This window comes from Pelophylax lessonae (assembly GCF_965119305.1).
Source record: "Pelophylax lessonae genome assembly, chromosome: 2".
Lineage (NCBI taxonomy): Eukaryota > Metazoa > Chordata > Amphibia > Anura > Ranidae > Pelophylax > Pelophylax lessonae.
Window position 1 is genome coordinate 159,578,164 of NC_138769.1, and position 24,897 is coordinate 159,603,060.

Genomic DNA, 24,897 nt, shown 5'->3' on the forward strand with positions numbered 1-24,897 from the left:
CTCTCTCAAATGTAAAATGCATGCAGGGAGCATAACCTTATTTTCATCCAGATATTGCTGTACTGCCTCTTTCCTCTGTAGTCCCCTTGATCTGTAATCTTGTGATCCTAGAAACCATCTTTACTGCCTCTTAGGCAGTCCACAGATAAATTTTTTTTTGCCGTTTTAACTGCAGGTTGAACAAAAATGAAAAACTAGTTACTCAATTTCCCACCCATACACTGTGAATGGGGAGACCTCCCCACTGAGCTATTGTATTCTGACAACAGGGATGCTTCCCCGCTGTTAGAATACACTGATCTGCATTGCAGACTATAGCCTGCTGCGCTGATTGAGCAGAAAAAATACGACAGAGCGGTTGTACAGAAGTTGATCTACCAATCAACCTCCCCACCCATACATGGATCGATATCGCCAGTCTCTGCTGAACCAGGCAAATTTTGATCGCTGTATGGCCTGCTTAACACTAAAACCCTTAATATAAAAAAGAAAAAAGGCCATTACAAAGAAGATTCTCATAGTTACCAATTAGATTTAGGGTTGTTTAAATTTATTTAGCAATGCATGCAGTGGAAAGGAGGAGGAAGGTAAATGGCGAAGGAGAAAGGGAAATTTGGCTGATGCAGCAGGGACTGGCCAAATTTCAAACCATGTGTGGTCACGTTGGTTTAACAGAAGTTGATCCTTCTGATCAACTTCTTTTCAGCCACCCTGTCGGTATTATCTTGCTCCCCATAGCCTACAGCACTCATCTGTGTATTTTGATGGTGGGGAAGTCTCCCCGCTGTCAAAATACAATGACACAGGAGAGAGGATTGCTAAAAATTTGTGCCCAAATGGCAATATTTAAATATTAAAAAATATATATAATATGCAAACTAGTGCCATAAAGATCTATAAATCACAGTGAATATTCATAGTAATAATGTGTATATACTTCAATAATACTGTATAAATATTAAATAATATTTGCATACTCCCAACAAATACCAATAAATAATTAAATTTCTCATAAAGTGCCAAATATTATACTCCTAAGTTGCAAAAAATGGTTATAATAAATAAATGAACAATGTCCTTCAATTAGTACAAAGTGCTCAGTGCTCTGAAAATCAATTGATGACAGTTCCACACAAATCAAAAGTGCTCTGTGATCAAATAGCATGTATTGCTGACAGTTCCATAAGCTTTTGAGAACGCTCTGATTGGAGGAGCGAAACGCGTCAAGCCATTGCTTATACGTACAACTTATTTTCCAGTTTCGGTGGTTGGAACGCACAGGGTGAGACCGGCGTCCACCACCAGGAAGATAAGCGATTACCACACCATATGTCTGTAAGTGTAACTTTTAAGATTCACTTTTGTAATGGCTATACGCATGGGGAGAGCTAAATCAGGTTAACCCAGGAGCCTGCAATACTGCCACGTTACTGCTGCTAATAAGTGTTTGTGTATGGTCATATTGCCCGCTTGCTATCCACCCTGATCTGAGGAGGGATTTGATGCTACAGGCTTATCTAACCCTTTTGTCCGGTGAGTAGGGGACTGAGAGGGGAGCACACAGCGGAGGCATCAAGCACTGAGCACTTTGTGTGGAACTATCAGCAATACATGCTATTTCAGCACAGAGCACTTTTTATTTGTGTGGAACTGTCCTCAATTGATTTTCAGAGCACTGAGCACTTTGTACTAATTGAAGGACATTGTTCATTTGTTTATTATAACCATTTCTTTGCACCTTATGAGTATAATATTTGTCACTTTATGAGAAATGTAATTATTTAATATTTATTGGTATTTGTAGCAGGAGGAGCTAGGCATAAAGACTTAAGAACAAAGGCATTTGCGTATACACACCCATGGGGGCTGTCCCATCTGGTCAATACCCCCCTGCAGTGACCACTCCCAGCTCAGTTTTAATCTGCCTAGCGTCTGGAGTAGTTAGGCTTCCCTGTGCTGGGGCTACAGTCTCAGCCTATCTAATCTTTTTTTATTTGATTTTCTTTTGAAAATCTCAGTTTTCTCTTACTTTACTAGCTGTTTATTTTGTCAGCTTTAGTTTTAGTCGATTCTTCGGATGAAGATGGATCATGCGGTGCTGGGATTCGGACTGACCGCCCTGGTTCTCGGGGGCAGAGGGTCAGATAGACCCCCAGCCCGCCATCAAGCGTTCAGCTATAGTTCGCCCTGGCACTATGAACGACCCATCCCTGTTCGCAGCAGGGATGCAGCCGTGAGGTGGCTACCTCACAGGACGCATCTGCGATGCTGCAGTGTCATGTCCCTGGCAAACGGCACTCCCTGTCATGAGGACAGCGGCTTTCCATTCATAGAGGCAACCCACGCCATCTGGTACAGGTAAGTGTTTCCCTGTGGGGCCTCTGTCTGGGGTGGCAGTCTGTGTTGCTGTGTATTCCCCATGTCTGTGCCTGTGGGACTCCCTGATGCGGTCCCTGCGGGGATCGCTTTTACATCTGCTGCGGTGCTATGTGTTTTTTTTGGGGGTCCCCTTCCCTGTGTCACTTCGGTGTTGGTGGGGGTGCAGACTGAGTGTGTGGCGACCGCAGCGGGTGAATCCGCGCGGTCCGCCATTTTTAAGTATGGGCAGGCATGTTGGGCTTCTTTGTGGGCTATCTACATCCTGTTTTTGGCGCCATTCACCGCCATTTTGCGGTAACCGAACGATCGTTCCGACCACATGTTCGGCGGCCATTTTGGCGGAGCCTTCCATGCAAATCCTATGGGGCAGCCATTTTCCCTGAGTCATGCAGCCTATACGTTCAGCCTACTCTAGCAGCAAGGAGCGACACTCTGCGGGGCTCTGCAGGTTATTGCTCTGAATATTTTTTTTTTTTCTGTATTGTCATTCTAGCTGTTTTTGTCTTCTCCTGTTTGGGGGTCTTTGTCACTGTAGCTGTAGCGGTGGGCTGCGCACTTCGCAGTGCTCTTAAAGGGGCAGTACAAACTTTTTTTGCACTGTTTGTCATTTGAGTAATGGATCTCAGGACAGAAAATTTCTCCCCAACTCTGGTGGGGGTTCCCAGTTCTCAAGTGGCCCCTCTGAGACTTGATTTGGCCGCTGTAGTGGCGTCCTTGGTGTCATTCATGGAAATGCTGATGGCTGAACGTGCTGCTAAAATAAAGGCTCAGATTGTCTCTCTCCTCTGATTCAGTTGGTGATATGGCTGCTGCTGCTGCGAGCGTGCCCTTTTCAGGGTCTTGCTCATCCTTGGACCTGCTGGGGTCTGAGGGGGAGGCAGAGGTGGAAGGGGTTGATACCTCTTCCCCGGGGTCGCCTGAAGAGCGGGCGTCCATGGATGAAATAATTGTTTCTGTTAAGGAAACACTACATTTGGAGGATGAGCCCTGTCCTCCGGGCGTTGTGTCCTCATTTGGGAACGCACAGGACCCGCAAGTCGGCGCAGGTTTTTCCCTGCCCAGCTGAGTTTCATTACACTTAAAACGTCCATTCCTGGTGCCTAGTCGGTTCAAATTGCTTTATCCTTTTGCACCAGCTACGGAATCACGATGGTGTGTGCCTCCACAGGTAGATCACACTGTGGCCGTGTTAAACAAGGCTACCTTGGTTCCTTCTGAGGATACCCCGGTTTTTCCGGGATCCCGCGGACCGACGGTTGGAGCCTCTAGCCCGCCATTCCTATACGGTGGCGGGCTCGTTGCTCAGACCCGTTTTCGCGTCCGTTTTGGTGGCTCGGGCGGTTGCTGATTGGACTAAGGTGCTTAGGAGCAACCTCGTGTCTGGTGATGTTCCGCCTGCCTGGCTGGAAATGGTGGATCAAATCCACCAGGGAATCATGTATCTGTGTGATGCGGCCTTGAATCAGGCCCCTTTAGTAGCTCGCCTCTCTAGTGTCTTGGTACTTAACCGGCGACTGATATGGCTGAAGAGCTGGTCGGCTGACAGGTCCTCGCGGAAAACAGTTACTGATTTTTCCCTATGCTGGCTCTCGCCTTTTTGGCGAGGCGTTGGATACCCTGGTAAAAGGCGTCATGGGGGGCAAGAGCACCATGCTGCCCCAGAACCCGAAGAACAAGTCCTTTCGAGGCAAGCGGGGTTCTGCGCCTAGATCCACTCAGGGGTCCTTTCATGCCTTTCGGAACTAATGCAAGGGAAAGCCCTTCAAGGCCCAGGGCAGTCAGAAGAAGCCCTGGGCGGGTAAGCAGAAGTCCGGCAATGCCGGCTCGGCGGGTCACTCCGCCTCTGCCTGAAGGGGCGCCCTCACCCATTTCAGGGGTGGGGGGACGTTTGCGCGGTTTCCTCCAACCTTGGCTGCTCCGGATATCGGACAGGTGGGCTCTGGAAATCGTTTCGATCGGAATACAAGATCGAATTCCTTTCCCGGCGGACAGATTCTTTCCCTCAAACCGGGGGTTTTATTCAAATCTGTTCACTGTGTCCAGAAAGGAGGGCAAAGTGCGTCCTATTCTGGCCCTAAAAGCGCTGAACCACTTCGTGCGCGTTCGGAAGTTCCGTATGGAGTCTCTCCGTTCGGTGGTGGCCTCCTTGAGTCCAGGAGAATTCCTGGCCTCGATAGCTCTGAAAGATGCGTACCTGCACATCCCCTTTTTCGAGGGTCATCAGCGGTACCTTCGTTTTGCTATCGCAGAGGACCACTACCAGTTTGTGGCGTTACCTTTCGGTCTCGCTTCGGCACCAAGGGTTTTTACCAAAGTGTTGGCGCCGGTTCTGGGCCTGCTAAGGGCTCAGGGCATTGCGGTCTTGGGTTACCTGGACGATCTACTTCTGTGATCGCGTGCCAGCCAGGACCTAGTGCGCGATCTGTCCACCACGGTGCAGACGCTACAGGAGTTCGGATGGACCATCAACGTTCAGAAATCGACGTTGTCTCCATCGGTTCGTCTTCCCTATCTGGGAATGATTCTGGACTCTGCTCAGGCAAAGGTGTTCTTGCTGGAGGACAAGCTCCGGATTTTGCGGGACGAGATCAGGTCCCTCAGGGACAGCCCGTCCTCATCACTCAGGGCCTGTATGCGGGGCCTGGGGTTGATGGTTTCGGCCTTCGAGGCGATACCCTTTGCTCAGTTTCACACGCGGGCTCTCCAAGCGGAGATACTGGACAGGTGGGACAGACTGCCTCAGTCCCTGGATCTGTGTGCCTTCTTAAATCGTCAGACCAGATTAGCTCTTCTGTGGTGGCTCCAGTCCCCGTCGGTGGCGGAAGGCAAGTCCTTCCGTCCGTTGGTGTGGACGGTGATTACCACGGATGCCAGCCTGTCGGGCTGGGGTGGAGTCCTGGGCAACCTGTCTGCCCAGGGCACTTGATCGGAGGAGGAGTCCTCCCTCCCAATAAATGTGCTGGAATTGCGAGCGTTAAAACTCTCTCTTCCAGTGGTCGGACCGTCTTCGGGGCCGTCCTGTCCGGGTACAGACGGACAATGCTACCGCGGTGGCTTACATCAACCACCAAGGGGGCACCAGGAGTGCTCGGGCGGCCCGGGAGGTGACCGACATTCTGTCTTGGGCCGAGACTCATGTCCCGGCGATCTCGGCAGTTCACATTCCGGGTGTGGAGAATTGGCAGGCCGACTATCTGAGCCGCCAGACCCTGGACCAGGGGGAATGGTCCCTACACCCGGAGGTCTTCCAAATGCTGTGTGCGAGTTGGGGATCCCCGGACGTGGATCTGTTCGCATCCCGGCTAAATCCAAAGGTGGAAAGGTTCGTGGCAATAAGCGCGATCCGCTGGCGGGCGCCTCAAATGCGTTGGTAGTCCCTTGGCATCAGTATCGTCTGATGTATGCCTTTCCCCCGATTCAGTTGCTATCCAGGTTCCTCCACAGGTTAGTCTCGGAACCGCACCTGGTGATTCTGGTGGCTCCGGACTGGCCACGCCGGTCCTTGTACGCCGACGTTCACCTGGCGGTGGCGCCTCCGTGGCGTCTGCCTCTGCGGGAAGATCACCTGTCTCAGGGTCCGATCTTCCATCCTGCTTTACGGTCGCTGGCTTTAAAGGCCTGGCTGTTGAGACCCAGGTCCTGAAGGACAGGGGTCTCTCCTCTGAGGTCATCCCTACCCTTGTCAAGGCTAGAAAAACCTCCTCTGGTAAAATCTATTACCGTACCTGGAAGACTTATTTTGCCTGGTGTGAGTCCAGGGGGTCCTCCCCTCGCTAGTACTCGGTGTCGAGAGTGTTGGCCTTCCTCCAGTCTGGTGTGGACCAGCGCCTGGCGCTGGCTACGATCAAGGGCCAGGTGTCCGCACTGGCTATTCTTTTCCAACGCCCTGTGGCGTCTCATTCACAGGTTCGCACCTTCATTCAAGGTGTGTGACATTTGGCTCCTCCCAGGATGGAGCCCTTACCTCCATGGGACTTGAACTTGGTTCTGTCCGTGTTACAGCGTGCTCCCTTTCGGGAAACATTCGGGAAATATCGTTGCCTCTGCTGTCTAAGAATGTGGCCTTTTTGGTGGCGATCACTTCGGCTCGCAGGGTGTCAGAACTGGCAGCGTTATCTTGCCGTTCTCCGTACTTGGTGATTCACCGGGATAAGGTGGTTTTGCGTCCGCATCCCTCCTTTCTTCCTAAGGTGGTCTCTGAGTTTCACAATAATGAGGACATTGTCCTACCTTCGCTTTGTACGAAGCCAAGGTTGCTCTGCATTCCTTGGATGTTGTCAGGGCGATCAGGGTTTACCTGTCATCTACGGAATCTTTTCGGAAGACGGATTCCCTCTTTGTCCTTCCTGAGGGACCTCGGAAGGGCATGGCTGCATCCGCAGCGACTATTGCCTAATGGATCAGACAGTCCATTGAACAGGCTTGTGCTTTGAAGGAACTGGTTCCACCCTTCCCTGTTAAGGCGCACTCTACCGGATCTGTGAGTGCGTCCTGGGCCTATTGGCATCGGGCCTCTGTGGCCCAGGTGTGCAAGGCTGCGACTTGGTCGTCGGTGCACACTTTTTCCAAATTCTACAAGGTAGATGTTCTGGCATCAGCTGATGCCTCCTTTGGCTGCAAGGTTCTCAGTGCGGCAGTGCCATGAAGGACCCTTGTTTTTTATGTGTCCCTGGCTGTTGGTATTTGCTTTCCTGGGCTGTTGCTCCTGTTGAGCATTGTTTTTCTGTTGCCCAGAGGTTCTCTTACTGTGCATGTAAGGTTCCTTTCTCTGATGTGGGTACTGCGTTGCCTTTTCTAAGGTTGTGTCTCCCACCCCTCATGTCTATACTGCTTTGGGACATCCCAACAGTGATGACTTAGAGGAGGCGGCGACTGTCGGAGGACGTACAGGAAACAGAATTTTTGTAAAATCTTACCTGTAAAATTCCTTTCTCTGAGTCCTCCGACAGTCGCCGCCCCCACCCCTCTTTTGGGGTTCTTATTACCTACTGCTATGCTACCGAACTGAGTTGGGAGTGGTCACTGCAGGGGGGTATTGACCAGATGGGACAGCCCCCATGGGTGTGTATATGCAAATGCCTTTGTTCTTTTGACTAAGTCTTTATGCCTAGCTACTCCTGCGGAGCGGAAGTCAATACCCAACAGTGATGACTTAGAGGAGGCGGCGACTGTCGGAGGACTCGGAGAAAGGAATTTTACAGGTAAGATTTTACAAAAATTCTGTTTTTTTTTGATCAGCAGCAGCTTACCTTCATATAAAGATACAGTGTGCCGATTTTCCTGAGCGCAGGTATTCATACCCATTTTTAGGAGAGAGGATTGCGGCATTTGACCCATGTGTACTTTGTTTACTTCTTCTGAGAGATATTCAAGGAAAACACCAACCACCATCACCACTTCAGTGATTTGAAGGCCAATTCGATCAAGGGTCAGGGTCCTTTGTTCCCTGTTAAAGGTGCTTTCTAAGCGGGCACTTAGTGCCTTTTGGCCATCAGGCATCAGTGGTGTAGGTTGGCAAGGCTGCCACCTGGTTGTCTGTGCACACTTTCACAAAATTTTATACAATAGATGTGCTGGCTTCTGCGGATGCTGCTTTTGACCGCAACGTTTTGCAGGCCGCTGTTTGGGAGGATTAGTCTTCTTTGAGGGTGTATGTTTTTTTTTTTCAGGTAAGCTTCAGTTCCTGCTTTAGCTGCAGGGTACCTCGTTGGCTGGGTTTAGCCTTTTTTTGAGAATTTTTTTCTGCTGTGTTTTTTTCCCACCCCTCATGTTTGACACTGCTTGGGGACATCGCAATGGTCAAGAAGATTCTGGAACTGTGTCCGTTAATGAACGAAAGAGAAAATTGTATTTTTGTCTTACTGTAAAATCCTTTTCTCTGATGTTCGTTGACGGACACGGCACACACCCCACTATTGAGTTGGGTTATTTTTTCTTCTGACACTGCTTTCCACTAATCTGAGTGCCTATGGCAGGAAGTGGAAGTATACCCCCTGGGACTGCCCTATAGACACGATAAAGCTTTTCCCTGCCTGAGTTTCCTACTCCTGTAGAGGGCAGCATAACCCAATAGTCAAGAAGATTCTGGAGCTGTCCGTAAATGAACATCAGAGAAAAGAATTTTACAATAAGTCAAAAATCCATTTTCCCAAGTCATCCTCCAGGACGGTCACATGAGAGAGATGGCTCCTCCTCCTACAGGAAACACAAGCACAGGCTGCCCCACAGTTCTTGTGTTTCCTGTCCTGCTTGCACAAGCATGGTCCTTAACATCCCTGTTTGTTATTTTAAATTCCCCTATCCTGGGCAGGTGTCCTGGTATACCTCCTCCTTCCACCGGCCTGAGCCGATAAGAATATCTGGCAGGCAGGTGCCAGCAATGGGGGCGAGGGAGGAGGACTTCCTAAGGGGGAGGAGCAGGATAAGAGTTGGCGCATCACACATACCTATATAGCATCAAGGGGTATGCAGTTCATGTATAGTCATTAATCTGGTGTAGTTGATGGCTGAAATAGATTACACTCAGGGCCAGCTCAGCTGCAGAGAGAAGTCAGCTCTGAAAGTGAAAATAAAAACAAAAAGCAGAGCGCCTCTAAGTGTTATCAGTTTAATTAAAAGGGTAATGCAGGTACAGGAAAACTGCTCACATTTAAAACAGTATAAATAGCTCATCTGTTAGGTGGTCTGCAGGAACACAGGGGTCCACGGCTGGATGTTAGTAGCTCCAAGAGATGGTGCAGGGGATGCTGAAGGAGGGAGATGTCTGGAGAGCCAAGAGACCAGATAGTAGGATGGTCAGCAGCTTCAGGAAGGTGTTCTGTTCCTCAGGGAGACACCTGGTGAGCCGAGAGACCGTTAGGTAGAATGGCTGTCGGCTTCAGAAGGGCGCCCTGCTCCTCAGTACATCCGGCGCCAACAGATAGGGGAGCCCAGCGTGACAGATCCAGCAGCCAAACGCACAACGCGTTTCCGAGCGTGCGCAGTAGCCTCACAGGGCGTGCGCGCTCCTTTCTCAAGTGCAGTGGCATGACACAGAAGAGCTGAACAAGTTTATAGGAAGCCAGCACTCAAGCTGGGTGGATACAGATGGACTTAAAGTGGCCATTGTAAATGGGCTGGACAGTGGGACCACAATACTTAAAGCGGCAATAAGAAAATAAAACACAAAAAAAAAAAAAAAAAAAATCGCATACAAATGAAATCGCATTGAAAAAAAAAAAAACAAAAAAAAAAAACAAAATGGTTATTTAACAAGGTAAAAAGACATACATCGGCTCTAATCATAATATGGTGTTAACATCTAACATCGGATTCACTTTCACCCAAGGGTTTAAACGAAGAGCTAGATGTTAACACCATATTATGATTAGAGCCGATGTATGTCTTTTTACCTTGTTAAATAACCATTTTGTTTTTTTTTTTTTTTTTTTTTTTTTTCAATGCGATTTCATTTGTATGCGATTTTTTTTTTTTTTTTGTGTTTATTTTCTTATTGCCGCTTTAAGTATTGTGGTCCCACTGTCCAGCCCATTTACAATGGCCACTTTAAGTCCATCTGTATCCACCCAGCTTGAGTGCTGGCTTCCTATAAACTTGTTCAGCTCTTCTGTGTCATGCCACTGCACTTGAGAAAGGAGCGCGCACGCCCTGTGAGGCTACTGCGCACGCTCGGAAACGCGTTGTGCGTTTGGCTGCTGGATCTGTCACGCTGGGCTCCCCTATCTGTTGGCGCTGGATGTACTGAGGAGCAGGGCGCCCTTCTGAAGCCGACAGCCATTCTACCTAACGGTCTCTCGGCTCACCAGGTGTCTCCCTGAGGAACAGAACACCTTCCTGAAGCTGCTGACCATCCTACTATCTGGTCTCTTGGCTCTCCAGACATCTCCCTCCTTCAGCATCCCCTGCACCATCTCTTGGAGCTACTAACATCCAGCCGTGGACCCCTGTGTTCCTGCAGACCACCTAACAGATGAGCTATTTTATACTGTTTTAAATGTGAGCAGTTTTCCTGTACCTGCATTACCCTTTTAATTAAACTGATAACACTTAGAGGCGCTCTGCTTTTTGTTTTTATCCTAAGGGGGAGGAAGGGGTCGTGAGAGCTCAGTCAATTTCTACATCTCTCTCTCTCTCTCTCTCTCTCTCTCTCTCTCTCTCTCTCTCTCTCTCTCTCTCTCTCTCTCTCTCTCTCTCTCTCTCTCTCTCTCTCTCTCTCTCTCTCTCTCTCTCTCTCTCTCTCTCTCTCTCTCTCTCTCTCTCTCTCTCTCTCTCTCTCTCTCTCTCTCTCTCTCTCTCTCTCTCTCTCTCTCTCTCTCTCTCTCTCTCTCTCTCTCTCTCTCTCTCTCTCTCTCTCTCTCTCTCTCTCTCTCTCTCTCTCTCTCTCTCTCTCTCTCTCTCTCTCTCTCTTCCCCCCCCCCCCCCTCTCTCTCTCTCTCTCTCTCTCTCTTCCCCCCCCCCTCTCTCTCTCTCTCTCTCTCTTCCCCCCCCCCCCCCTCTCTCTCTCTCTCTCTCTCTCTCTTCCCCCCCCCCCCTCTCTCTCTCTCTCTCTCTCTTCCCCCCCCCCCCCCCCTCTCTCTCTCTCTCTCTCCTCTCTCTCTCTCCCTCTCCCTCTCCCTCTCCCTCCAGGCGGTCCTAATGGCGGAGGATCAGTCCCTGCTACCAGAGGCTGTTGCTTGCGGCCTCAGTATGGTAAGCGGAGGGAAGGAGAGGAGAAGGGTGCAACCCCATCAACACCCCCCCCCCCCCCCCCGGGAAAAAAATAATAATTGGCTTTGTCTCTTTTTCTTTCTCTATCTACAGCCCAAATCCGCAGAAGCTACGGACACGTCGGTTAAACCAAAGAAAAAGCACTGCCACATCTGCGGGACAAAAATACCAACGGATTCGGACAAACTACTGTGCCAAAAGTGCATCAAGAAAGTTGTCAGCGAAGAATCCAAGCCACTAGGGAAGGATTTCCTCGATTTCAAAAAAGAAGTCACGTCCACTCTAAAATCGCTACAGTCATCCATAGAAGGGATGAAAAGAGCAGACCAACCATCCACGTCAGGATACTGCACGAAAACGGCAAGGATTCAAACGGTCGCCAGGCTAATGGAAGAATCCTCAGAATCAGACTCCCAAGATGAGGAAGGAGAACTCCTGGGAGGAGACAGTTCAGACTCAGAAGAACAGGACAGCGAGGTACAGGAAAAAGTGACCAGACACCTATTCCCAACGGAAGAGACGGAGGAACTACTGAAGGCAATATATGTAACAGAAGACCTACAAGAAGAGGAAGAACCAAGATCGGTAAGAGACCGACTATATAGAGGCCTACAGATTCCGAAGACACGCACCTTTCCGGTCCACCAGTCCCTGAAAGGGATTATCAAGAAGGAGTGGGAATGTCCCAAAAATAAGCTCTTCTTCCCGAAAGCAATGAAAAAGAGATTCCCCTTTGAGGAGTCAGTAGGAGTTTGGTCCAAGTGCCCAAAAATTTACGCCCCTCTAGCCAAAGTGTCAAAAAAGTCGGATTTGTCTTTTGAGGACATGGGCCACTTAAAAGATCCGATGGATAAGAAGATCGATGTGACACTTCGGAGGGCTTATGAGGCGGGGGCAGCATCTTTTCAGCCAAATATGGCAAATACCTGCGTGGCTAGGAACGTGTCCTTCTGGCTGGAACAGCTAAGGGGACAGTTGGAAAAGGTCCCAGGGAGCGAAGAGGCACAGGATTCCCTCCTCTTGATAGAGAAAGGGGTGGCCTATATGGCAGATGCAGCAGCGGAAGGGGTACGAATAGCAGCCCAAACCACCGGCCTAGTAAACTCTGCCAGAAGAGCCCTCTGGCTCAAAACATGGGAAGGCGACTACGCATCCAGAAATAAGCTGTTCAGTATCCCTTTTGACGGGAAGCTACTCTTCGGCCAGGAACTGGCTAAGGTCCTGGAAAGATCGGCGGACAAATCAAAAGGATTCCCCGCTAAAAAGAAGGAAAAACAGAAGAGATTTTTTCGCCGCCTGAGAGGCGACACTCAGGCCAAGAGAGGAAAACCAGATACCCAGAGGAAGTGGGTATACAATAAGGGCAAGGGTAGACCAAACAACCCCTTCCCCCAATAATAGCAGCAATGTCAGCAAGCCCCAGTGACGCCAGACGGCCAGTAGGGGGGAAACTGAAATTCTTCTCCCCCCAATGGGAAGAATTCTGCACGAACCGTTTCATAGTAGATATCCTCAAGGAAGGTTACAAGATAGAATTCGTGACAACTCCCCCCCACAAATTTCGGGTAACCTCTCTACCAAGAACATCACCAGCAAAAGAAGCTTGGGAAACATCCATATCGAACCTATTACAGGAGGAGGTAATAAAGGAAATACCCTTATCACACCAAGGAGAAGGGTTTTTTTCCAGAGTCTTTTTAAGACTAAAACCATCAGGCAAACATCGCCTAATCCTAAATCTCAAGGACCTCAACCGAAGAGTGAGGTACAGGAGGTTCAAGATGGAATCCATCTTCTCAGTGAGAACACCACTCCCCGAAGATGCTTTCCTAGTAACCCTAGATCTCCAAGATGCCTATTTACATGTGCCAATACACATAAGGCATCAAAAGTTCCCTAGGTTCGCAACCAAATTGGGGTCACAAATACGCCTATTCCAGTTCCAGGCACTCCCATTCGGAATCTCCTTGGCACCGAGAATCTTTACCAAGATTATGGCGGAGGTAGTCCAGGACCTTCGAGTAAGAGGGGTCCAGATAATTCCCTACCTAGACGACTTCCTGATATACGGCAAATCAGAAGCAGAAGCGTTGGAAAATCTCAGGACAACAGAGGATTTCCTCACATCACTGGGGTGGGTGATCAACACCCAGAAATCCAACAGAATCCCTTCACAGGAGACAGTGTTCCTAGGTTATGAAATCAACACAGTGACACAAAAAATCCTGTTACCAGAGAACAAGATTGTGAAGCTCAAAGAAGCTACGAGACGCCTAATAGAGTTACGCCGTATATCAAGAAGAGACACTATGGTGGTCCTGGGCCTCATGTCAGCAGCCATCCCAGCAGTACAGTGGGCTCAGCTACACATGAGACCTTTACAGAGACATCTCTTGAGTCACTGGAATGGGAAGACCTCAGAACTGGACGGCCTAATATCGATTCCACCAACCGTAAAAAAGGCACTAACCTGGTGGCTAAAGGAAGACTCCCTATCTCAAGGGAGACTCTGGATGCCCACAGTACAGTTCAGGATAATGACGGACGCAAGCCTTTTCGGCTGGGGAGCCCACATAGGACATCAGGTGAGACACGGAACCTGGTGCCAATCTGGGGAAGAAGTGTCCTCAAATATGAGGGAACTGGCGGCCGTAAGAGAAGCTCTGGTAGGATTCCAACAAGAGACAAAAGGAAAACCTGTCCAAATTCAGTCGGACAACGTGACGACAGTCTCTTACATCAACCACCAAGGTGGTACACGCTCAAAGCACCTGATGAGAATAGCGCAAGACATCCTATCCGAGGCGGAAGCAAACCTCTTATCCCTTTCGGCAGTGCACATAAAGGGGTCAACAAATGTGCTGGCAGATCTACTGAGCCGGAAGCACCTGGACCCAGCGGAGTGGGAGCTAAATCAACAGGTCTTCAACCTGCTGGTACAGAAGTGGGGCACACCGGAGGTGGACCTTTTCGCCACAGAAGGCAACCGAAAAGTAAAGACGTTTTTCTCCCTACACAAGGAAAGAGATGCATTGGGCATAGATGCCCTAGCATTCCCCTGGAACTTCGGCCTGGCGTATGCGTTTCCCCCGATCCAACTGATTCCAAGGACAATCAGGAAGATCCATCGAGAGGGGACAAGGGTAATCCTAGTGGCACCCTTCTGGCCAAAACGAGCATGGTTCACTCCACTCTGGAAAATGGCGGAGGAAGAACCCTGGATTCTACCAGCTCAGGAAGACCTTCTGGCCCAAAAGGGTGCGCATCACCCTTCCAGTCAGACGCTACAACTAGCGGCATGGATCCTGAACGGAGCATACTACTAAATAAAGGACTATCTACAAGAGTCACGGAAGTACTGGTCCAGAGCAGAAAACCTGTAACCAGGAAGATTTACAACAAGATATGGAAGACATACTGACTTAAAATGGAGCCCAGCAACAAGAACCTAAAAGATATTAGCACTGTGCTAGAATTTTTTCTAGACGGAGTAGACAAAGGTCTGGCCGTAAACACCCTTAAAGTGCAGGCAGCAGCTCTGTCAATCTTTCTGGAAAAACCTATAGGAGAAGATCCTTTAGTAAAGAGTTTTTAGATCCATCCAAAGATCCAGGCCTAGCAAAGATCTTCGCTTGGCCCCATGGGATCTAACACTAGTACTACAGGCACTCACCAAAGCCCCTTTTGAACCATTAGAAGAATGCAACCTAAAGAATCTTACTCTGAAAGCGGCATTTCTTGTGGCAATTACATCAGCCAGGAGGGTGAGCGACCTACAGGCCCTTTCCATTAAGGAACCTTTCTTAAAGATTTTTCCGGATAAATTAATCCTGAGGACGGACCCTCTTTTCCTTCCAAAGGTATCATCGGAATTCCATCAGACACAAGAAGTGGTCCTTCCATCATTCTGCCAAAACCCAACCTCACCAGGGGAGGAGGTTTTTTTCTACTCTGGACGTCAAGAGGTGTATCCTACACTACATAGAAGCCACCAGAGAAATCAGAAAATCGGCTAACTTATTTATACTTTTTGGAGGCACTCAGAAAGGGAAGGCAGCCTCAAAATCATCCATAGCCAGGTGGATCAGAATGGCTATCGGCGCAGCCTATACAGTGCAAAAGCAAAGCTTACCAGCCGGTATCAAGGCACACTCCACCCGAGCGATATCAACATCTTGGGCAGAAAAGGCTGGGGCCTCAGCAGAACAAATCTGCAAAGCAGCCACCTGGTCAAGTGATCTGACGTTTGTCAAACACTACAGGGTCGACCTGGTCTCCGCCCAGGATCTATCCTTCGGTCGCAAAGTGCTCCAGGCAGTAGTCCCACCCTAGGTATGCATCGTTGGGGTCTCATGTGACCGTCCTGGAGGATGACTTGGGAAAGAATAAGTTATTACCTGATAACTCCCTTTCCAGGAATCCTCCAGGACGGTGGACCCCCACCCTATTAATAAATTGTATACTTAGAAATTATAGTTTGAGCTAGTCGCTTAAGCAGGCCAGTTCATCTTTTTACAACTGTGGGGCAGCCTGTGGGGCGGCCTTTTAAACTTAACTGTGCTTGTGTTTCCTGTAGGAGGAGGAGCCATCTCTCTCATGTGACCGTCCTGGAGGATTCCTGGAAAGGGAGTTATCAGGTAATAACTTATTCTTTCTCTCCTCGCCTTCCAGGACGGCCCAAACAGTGAGAGATGATAGGCTCCTCCCTACTGGAAACAAAATCAATTACAATTTGTTAAAAGGCCCCACCCTTCCCTCTGGCCCTCAGTTTAGATTGTGTTTCTTCCTGCAATGAAACATTTATTATGTTCACTGACCTGCAGACTCTGAGTCGAACGGTACCCCTGTGAGCCAGGTTCAGCAAAAGGCCTTCTGAAGAGCTGAGCTCTACTTGATGCCTCCGTAGGCTTCTCACCGGTCGCCCCTGGGGAATACAGGCCGTCGGTCACCTGAGGTGTCCTTCCAGGCCTGTTCTCCGGCACCAGCAGCTCTCCTCCACGAAAGGATTTTGAATTTCCCGCTGGACGGGCGTTTCAAGCCTCCTCTTCAAACCGGAACGTCCGGTACAACGTCAGGACGCGCACGCGCGCAAACATGAAGAGGAAGAAAAATGTGGAGGAGACGCCGGAACGCATCCTAGCGGTAGAGCAAACTCCAAGGCTATCGCAGCTCGGACAACTGCTGGGGAAATGAAGCCCTCCACGTCTCATCCTCCGGGGATGGAGGAGGAGAGGCCGGTCCAGGTGTCTTTGGCGAAACCCAGGTCGGAACCGGGTAAGTGCGGACAACATATCCTTTATGGGTTGTTCCCTTTAAAGTCTGCTGGAACCGACTTAAATATGCCTGGAAATTGTCCCATTTCCCCCGACCTTAGTCGGACCATGCTATGTCCTTTCTAATGGTTTTCAAATGTATTTCTTTTTTGGGAAGAGTGATACTTGTATTGCTTTGTATCCTGTCTTCCAGAGTCCCTGAGCGGTTCACGTGAGACCTCTGCGCCTACCCCAGCTTTATCATGCTCTGTTACCTATAAGAAGTGTGGTAATTGCGGGGATAAGTTATCCAGTTCCTACGCTAAGCTTTTCTGCCCTAAATGTATTTACAAGGTGGCAGGAAAAGAAGCTTCATGGTTAATGAAAGACTTCCTTAAGACAGGACAGGAGGAAATGTTAACCACTATTAAAACTGTACGTTCTTCAGTAGTAACCCCAAGTACTATAGAACCAAAAGATCTTTCTTCAATGGAAGGTACCTCTTCAACAGAAAACTCTTTACCTAGGACAGGACTTTCAGGTCCTCTGGTATCTTCCCAAGGTATCCCTTCAGCACAAATTAGGGAAGAGCTTACCGTAGGTTATCACCAGAGGAGAGCCGCTCAGATTCCCAAACCTGCTCAGAAGGTGAAGGGGACAGGGACTCAGATGCTACAGATGAGGCAGAACCATCTAAAAACCTATTTGTTTTGGAGAATATGCAGGGTCTCCTTCAGGCTATTTATACCTCAGAAGAGATACCTGATTTGCCAAAAGAGACTTCAGCACAGGATAAGCTCTACAAAGGACTAGGGAAAAGCCCTTCTAGAGTCTTACCTATCCACCATTCCCTGAAGGATTTAATCCTTAAACAATGGCAACTACCTGAAAACAGGTTGAATAAAGCAGGATCTTGCAAAATAAGATTTCTCTTTTAAAGAGGAGCAAATAGAAAAATTCTTTAAAGAGGTTGTAAACTCGTTTTTTTTTTTTTTTTTTTAATTTTATTTTCCACCCTGCAAGAGAGACATAATGAGCTAGTATGCATCGCATACTAGCTCATTATGCAATACTTACCTTAGAACGAGCCCCCGCCGTGCCGCTTACTCACCTCTATGACGGGCAACATGTCCAGTCGCCCGCCTTCCGGGATCGCGGCATCTGGCCATCTGATTGGCCGGAGCCGCGGTGACATCGCGCAGGTGCGCGAGAGCCGACAGTCACGGCACGGGACTCTGAAGGAACGGCACGAGCGGCCGTTCCTTCAGAGCGCATGCGCCAGTGACGTCACTGGCTGCATGTAAGTTAAATATCTCCTAAACGGTACATGTTTAGGAGATATTTACAGTACCTATAGGTAAGCCTTATCATAGGCTTACCTATAGGTACAAGTTGTAGAGGAGGATGCCCCTTTAGCTGAAGTGACTAAAAGGTCAGACCTCTCCTTTGTGGATTCAGGTAAAATTAAAGATGCCATGAACCGCAAAGCGGAGTCCTTGCTAAGGAAGGCTTGGGATGCCAATGCATCTGCTATGGCTCCTGTATTGGCTGCTTTATTGTGAAGCAAGAAATGCTTTCTTTTGGGTTGACAGACTAAGTAAAAATTTTTCTCAGACCAAAACTCTGGACGTACAAGATTCCCTTTCAGTAATTGGTAAGGCTGTGGCTTACCTAGCAGATGCTGTGGTCGGATCTCTGGTAGCCTCAGCCAAGACAGGTGCTCTCATAAATTCCGCCAGAAGAGCTATCTGGCTAAAAGAATGGGAGGGGGACGTCACCTCAAAATCCAAGCTCTGTGGTCTTCCCTTTGAGGGGTCCTTCATATTCGGCTCTGGGTTAGATGAGGTCCTCAACAGATCCTCAGAAAAGGGGAAGAAATTTATAGCCAAACCCAAAAAAGAGGTGAACAGGACATTTTTTCGTGGCCCCAGGGACCAAAAACAGCAAAGAAACGAAAGGGAACCGGCAAAAAATTGGACCTGTCGGAGGGGAAAACAAAGAAACTATTTGCTCCCCCCCTTCGGTTTCAAGAGACAACAAATGACTTAAAAGTCAAAGTAGGGGGCAGGCTGACACAATTTCTTTCCAGCTGGGAAGAAATCTCAGCCTCCCCATATAACCTCTCAGTAATAAATGAGTGGTACCGACTACTATTCACATCAGTACCCCCCTTAACAATAATCCATTCACAGTTACCCAAGGACATTCAGAAGAAATAAGCCCTTCTACTGGGAATTCAGGAATTAGCAGAGCAACTTGTAGTAATTCCGGTCCCAGAAGATCAAATTTTCCAGGGGTTTTACTCCCATGTGTTTGTAGTTCCAAAATCCTCAGGAAAGCATCGTCTGATAATAAACTTAAAAGGGCTCAACAAATTTCTACTTTACCAAAAATTTGCAATGGAGACTATTCAGTGATAAAAAATGTACTGAAAGACGTCTTCATGACTACATTAGACCTCAAGGATGCTTACCTGCATGTCCCCATCCATCAGGAACATCAGTCCTTCCTGAGGTTTGCCATAGTGACAAAAGAATGAACGACTCACTAGCAGTTCAGAGCACTACCCTTTGGACTAGCAGCCAGTCCTAGAATATTTACCAAAATCCTAGCGGAGGCAGTAGCATATCTACACATTCAAGGGATAGCCTTGATCCCTTATTTGGACGACCTGCTGATTTTTGGCAAATCAGAGGCACAAGTGAAAGTGGACACCCAGCGGGTGATAAGTTCCCTTCAGAAATTGGGATGGCTTATAAACCTAGAAAAGTCAGCCCTGGTGCCAGCACAGATAGTCCAACACCTTGGTTACTGAGCGCCAACTCCTTAGGTCTGAGGGATGCTCAGAAAGAGTGGTAGATACTCTTTTACTGAGCAGAAAACAGTTACTAGAAATATTTATCTGAAAGTATGGAAACTATTTTGTACCTGACATAGGCAAAGGGAATTTGCCTCTACCTCTATTCCAAAAATTCTCGATTTTTTTACAAAATGGAGTAGATAAGGGTGTGGCAGTTAACACCCTTAACCACTTAAGCCCTGGAAGATTTTACTCCCTTCCTGACCAGGGCCTATTTTGCGATTCGGCACTGCGTGACTTTAACGGACAATTGCGTGGTCGTGCGACGCTGTACCTAAATTAATTTGACATCCTTTTTTTGCCACAAACAGAGCTTTCTTTTGGTGGTATTTGATCACCTGTGCGATTTTTTTTTTTTTTTTTTTTTTTTTTTTTTTTTTTTTTTGATCATGCGCTATAAACAAAAAAAGAGCGTCAATTTTGCAAAAATAACAATATTTTTCACATTTTTTTTATATGAAATTCCCCCCCAAAAAAATGTAAAAATCAAAATTTTTTAACATTTTCGGCCAATTTGTTTTATGCTACATATGTTTGGTAAAAAAAAAATTGCAAAAAACTTATTTTTTGATTTGCGCAAAAGTTATCGTGTTTACTAACAAAGGGAAAGATTTTTGTGTTTTTTTTTTCTTTTTTACGTGTAATGGCGGCGATCTGCATTTTTTTTTTCCCATTGCGGCGGACAGATCGGACCCTTGACTGACATTTTTGACACTTTTGGGGTTACCAGTGACATTACAGTAATCAGTGCTATAAATATGCAGTGTTACTGTAAAATTACACTGGCAGTGAAGGGGTTAACTTTTTTGAGAGGGAGGGGTTATGTGTGTCCCTAGGGGCGTGATTCTAACTGTGATTGGCTGTGGCTTGAGGTGTAGGAACAGTGATCAACGGTCCTACATAGTAGAACCGTATGATCACTATTCCTACACAGGGGAGAATGACAGGCGGCTTGTGTACATCAGCCGCCTGCCTTTCTCCCTCTCCACCGGCGATCGCGAGTGACCGGCTGACGATCGGGTCCGCCAGTCACACGCGCGGGGGGGTTGGGGGTCCGTGATGGAGCGGGAGCGCTCCTCCGGCGGTGCGCTCGCTCCCGAGACCCTCACAGGCTAGCGACGTAGTACTACGTCGCTTTGCCTGTGAGGGGCTGACCGCCACAGTAAATAGTCGTGCGGCGGTTGGCAAGTGGTTAAGGTACAAGTAGCGGCTCTTTCGGTATTTTTGGACACTAGTCTGGCAAAAAGAGCCGTTAATCAAAAGATTTTTGTTAGCTAGAAACAGGGTTACCCCTATTATTAAGGACAGGTTCCCTCCTTGGGCCCATGTCCAGGGTCCTAGAGGCTTTATCTAAGGACCCTTTTGAACCTTTAAGGGAAATCTCCCTTAAATTTTTGTCTTTAAAACTGGCCTTCCTGCTAGCCATTACAACAGCAAGAAGAGTAGGTGATCTGCAAGCACTTTCCATAAAATAACCTTTTTTGGTAGTTTTCCCAGATAGGATTGTCCTAAAGCCGGATCCTCTATTTACCTAAAGTAGCATCCTCTTTTCATAGGACTCAAGAGATAAATCTACCTTCCTTTTGTGATAAACCAAAAAATAAGAATGAAGGAGAATTCCACTGTATTGATGAGAGAAGAGCTTCTCGCTTACTTAGACAGAACAAAATCCTTCAGGAGATCAAATAATCTCCTAGTCCAGTGATGGTGAACCTTGGCACCCCAGATGTTTTGGAACTACAGTTCCCATGATGCTCAATTACACTGCAGGGTGCATGAGCATCATGGGAAATGAAGTTCCAAAACATCTGGGGTACCAAGGTTCGCCATCACTGACTAGTCCTTCATTCTTTGCCCAGAAAGGGTTTGCAGGCTTCTAAGCCTTCAATATCTAGATGGATTAGGCAGGCAATTGCCACCTCTTATGAGTCATCAGGTGTTCCTGCCCCAGCTAAAGTCAAAGCACACTCAACAAGAGCCCTTGCTACATCCTGGGCCGAGAAGGCTGGAGCATCATGGGAACAGATCCGCTGTGCAGCCACCTGGTCCAGTCATGACACCTTCCTGAAGCATTATCGTGTTGAAATACTGTCCCAACAAGACCTAGCATTTGGCCGAAAGGTCTTACAGGCAGTGGTACAACCCTAAGGTAGGCCTAAAAGGATCTCTATTATCCTCTCACTGTTTGGGCCGTCCTGGAAGGTGAGGAGAGAAAACCTACCGTTAGTTTACCGGTAACGGTCTTTCTTCCGAGCCTTCCAGGACGGCCGGCCTACCAGCCCTTGTTAAAAGGGTGTATGGTAATATGAATAAACTTAGGTGGTAAGTACCTATAGAATTATGAAGAACACTTCCCTCAGAAATGGTTGTGGAAGATATTTTTTTTTTACAACTGAGGGCCAGAGGGAAGGGTGGGGCCTTTTAACAAATTGTAATTGATTGTGTTTCCGGTAGGGAGGAGCCTATCATCTCTCACTGTTTGGGCCGTCCTGGAAGGCTCGGAAGAAAGACCGTAACCGGTAAACTAACAGTAGGTTTTTTTTGTTACAAAATTAGGACGCCCCATAAAGGATATATTTTCTGAAAGCAAAGGCCATGGAGAATAAAATGGTGGTAGTTGAAATTTTCTGTCACAATATTTGCACAGCAGTTTTTTAGATGCAAATTTTAGCCTCTCAAATCACTTTTATAAGAAAGGGCATCATCTGCAATAAAAATTATATCCCGGTCATGGCTGCAGCTATGATCCTGATATTGCCACTCCCTGATGAAGTGTGTGTGTGTGTGTGTGTGTGTGTGTGTGTATATACGTATGTATGTATGTGTGTATATGTATGTATATATATATATATTTATGTATGTATGTATGTATATTGTGTGTGTGTATGTATGTATGTATATATATATATATATATATATATATATATATATATATATATATATATATATATATATATATATATGTATGTATGTATAATACAGTGCCTTTCAAAAGTATTCGGCCCCCTTGAACTTTGCGACCTTTTGCCACATTTCAGGCTACAAACCTAAAGATATAAAACTATTTTTTTGTGAAGAATCAACAACAACTGGGACACAATCATGAAGTGGAACGAAATTTGTTGGATATTTCAAACTTTTTTAACAAATAAAAAACTGAAAAATTGGGCGTGCAAAATTATTCAGCCCCCTTAAGTTAATACTTTGTAGCGCCACCTTTTGCTGTGATTACAGCTGTAAGTCGCTTGGGGTATGTCTCTATCAGTTTTGCACATCGAGAGACTGAAATTTTTGCCCATTCCTCCTTGCAATTGCAAAACAGCTCAAGCTCAGTGAGGTTGGATGGAGAGCGTTTGTGAACAGCAGTTTTCAGTTCTTTCCACAGATTCTGGATTGGATTCAGGTCTGGACTTTGACTTGGCCATTCTAACACCTGGATATGCTTATTTGTGAACCATTCCATTGTAGATTTTGCTTTATGTTTTGGATCATTGTCTTGTTGGAAGACAAATCTCTGTCCCAGTCTCAGGTCTTTTGCAGACTCCATCAGGGTTTCTTCCAGAATGGTCCTGTATTTGGTCCCATCAATTTTAACCATCTTCCCTGTCCCTGCTGAAGAAAAGCAGGCCCAAACCATGATGCTGCCACCACCATGTTTGACAGTGGGGATGGTGTGTTCAGGGTGATGAGCTGTGTTGCTTTTACGCCAAACATAACGTTTTGCATTGTTGCCAAAAAGTTCGATTTTGGTTTAATCTGACCAGAGCACCTTCTTCCACATGTTTGGTGTGTCTCCCAGGTGGCTTGTGGCAAACTTTAAATGACACTTTTTATGGATATCTTTAAGAAATGGCTTTCTTCTTGCCACTCTTCCATTAAGGCCAGATTTGTGCAGTATATTGTTGTCCTATGGAGAGAGTCTCCCACCTTAGCTGTAGATTTCTGCAGTTCATACAGAGTGATCATGGGCCTCTTGGCTGCATCTCTGATCAGTCTTCTCCTTGTATGAGCTGAACATTTAGAGGGACGGCCAGGTCTTCGTAGATTTGCAGTGGTCTGATACTCCTTCCATTTCAATATTATCACTTGCACAGTACAGTGCTCCTTGGGATGTTTAAAGCCTGGGAAATCTTTTTGTATCCCAATCCGGCTTTAAACTTCTCCACAACAGTATCTTGGACCTGCCTGGTGTGTTCCTTGTTGTTCATGATGCTCTCCGCGCTTTAAACAGACCTCTGAGACTATCACAGTGCAGGTGCATTTATACGGAGACTGGATTACACACAGGTGGATTCTATTTATCATCATTAGTCATTTAGGTCAACATTGGATCATTCAGAGATCCTCACTGAACTTCTGGAGAGAGTTTGCTGCACTGAAAGTAAAGGGGCAGAAAAATTTTGCACGCCCAATTTTTCAGTTTTTTATTTGTTAAAAAAGTTTGAAATATCCAACAAATTTCGTTCCACTTCATGATTGTGTCCCAGTTGTTGTTGATTCTTCACAAAAAAATAGTTTTATATCTTTAGGTTTGTAGCCTGAAATGTGGCAAAAGGTCGCAAAGTTCAAGGGGGCCGAATACTTTTGAAAGGCACTGTATTATACATACATACATACATACATACATATATATATATATATATATGTATGTATGTATAATACAGTGCCTTTCAAAAGTATTCGGCCCCCTTGAACTTTGCGACCTTTTGCCACATTTCAGGCTACAAACCTAAAGATATAAAACTATTTTTTTGTGAAGAATCAACAACAACTGGGACACAATCATGAAGTGGAACAAAATTTGTTGGATATTTCAAACTTTTTTAACAAATAAAAAACTGAAAAATTGGGCGTGCAAAATTTTTCTGCCCCTTTACTTTCAGTGCAGCAAACTCTCTCCAGAAGTTCAGTGAGGATCTCTGAATGATCCAATGTTGACCTAAATGACTAATGATGATAAATAGAATCCACCTGTGTGTAATCCAGTCTCCGTATAAATGCACCTGCACTGTGATAGTCTCAGAGGTCTGTTTAAAGCGCGGAGAGCATCATGAAGAACAAGGAACACACCAGGCAGGTCCAAGATACTGTTGTGGAGAAGTTTAAAGCCGGATTGGGATACAAAAAGATTTCCCAAGCTTTAAACATCCCAAGGAGCACTGTACTGTGCAAGTGATAATATTGAAATGGAAGGAGTATCAGACCACTGCAAATCTACGAAGACCTGGCCGTCCCTCTAAATGTTCAGCTCATACAAGGAGAAGACTGATCAGAGATGCAGCCAAGAGGCCCATGATCACTCTGTATGAACTGCAGAAATCTACAGCTAAGGTGGGAGACTCTCTCCATAGGACAACAATATACTGCACAAATCTGGCCTTAATGGAAGAGTGGCAAGAAGAAAGCCATTTCTTAAAGATATCCATAAAAAGTGTCATTTAAAGTTTGCCACAAGCCACCTGGGAGACACACCAAACATGTGGAAGAAGGTGCTCTGGTCAGATTAAACCAAAATCGAACTTTTTGGCAACAATGCAAAACGTTATGTTTGGCGTAAAAGCAACACAGCTCATCACCCTGAACACACCATCCCCACTGTCAAACATGGTGGTGGCAGCATCATGGTTTGGGCCTGCTTTTCTTCAGCAGGGACAGGGAAGATGGTTAAAATTGATGGGACCAAATACAGGACCATTCTGG

The 24,897-nt window shown here is 47.0% G+C and overlaps 1 protein-coding gene across 1 annotated transcript in view; it reads left to right on the forward strand.

Annotated features, from left to right (window-relative positions):
- The window catches only part of FKBP6 (FKBP prolyl isomerase family member 6 (inactive)), a 148,023-nt gene that overhangs the window by 47,430 nt on the left and 75,696 nt on the right, over positions 1-24,897 (forward strand). The gene's annotated exons all lie outside the window — the stretch shown is intronic.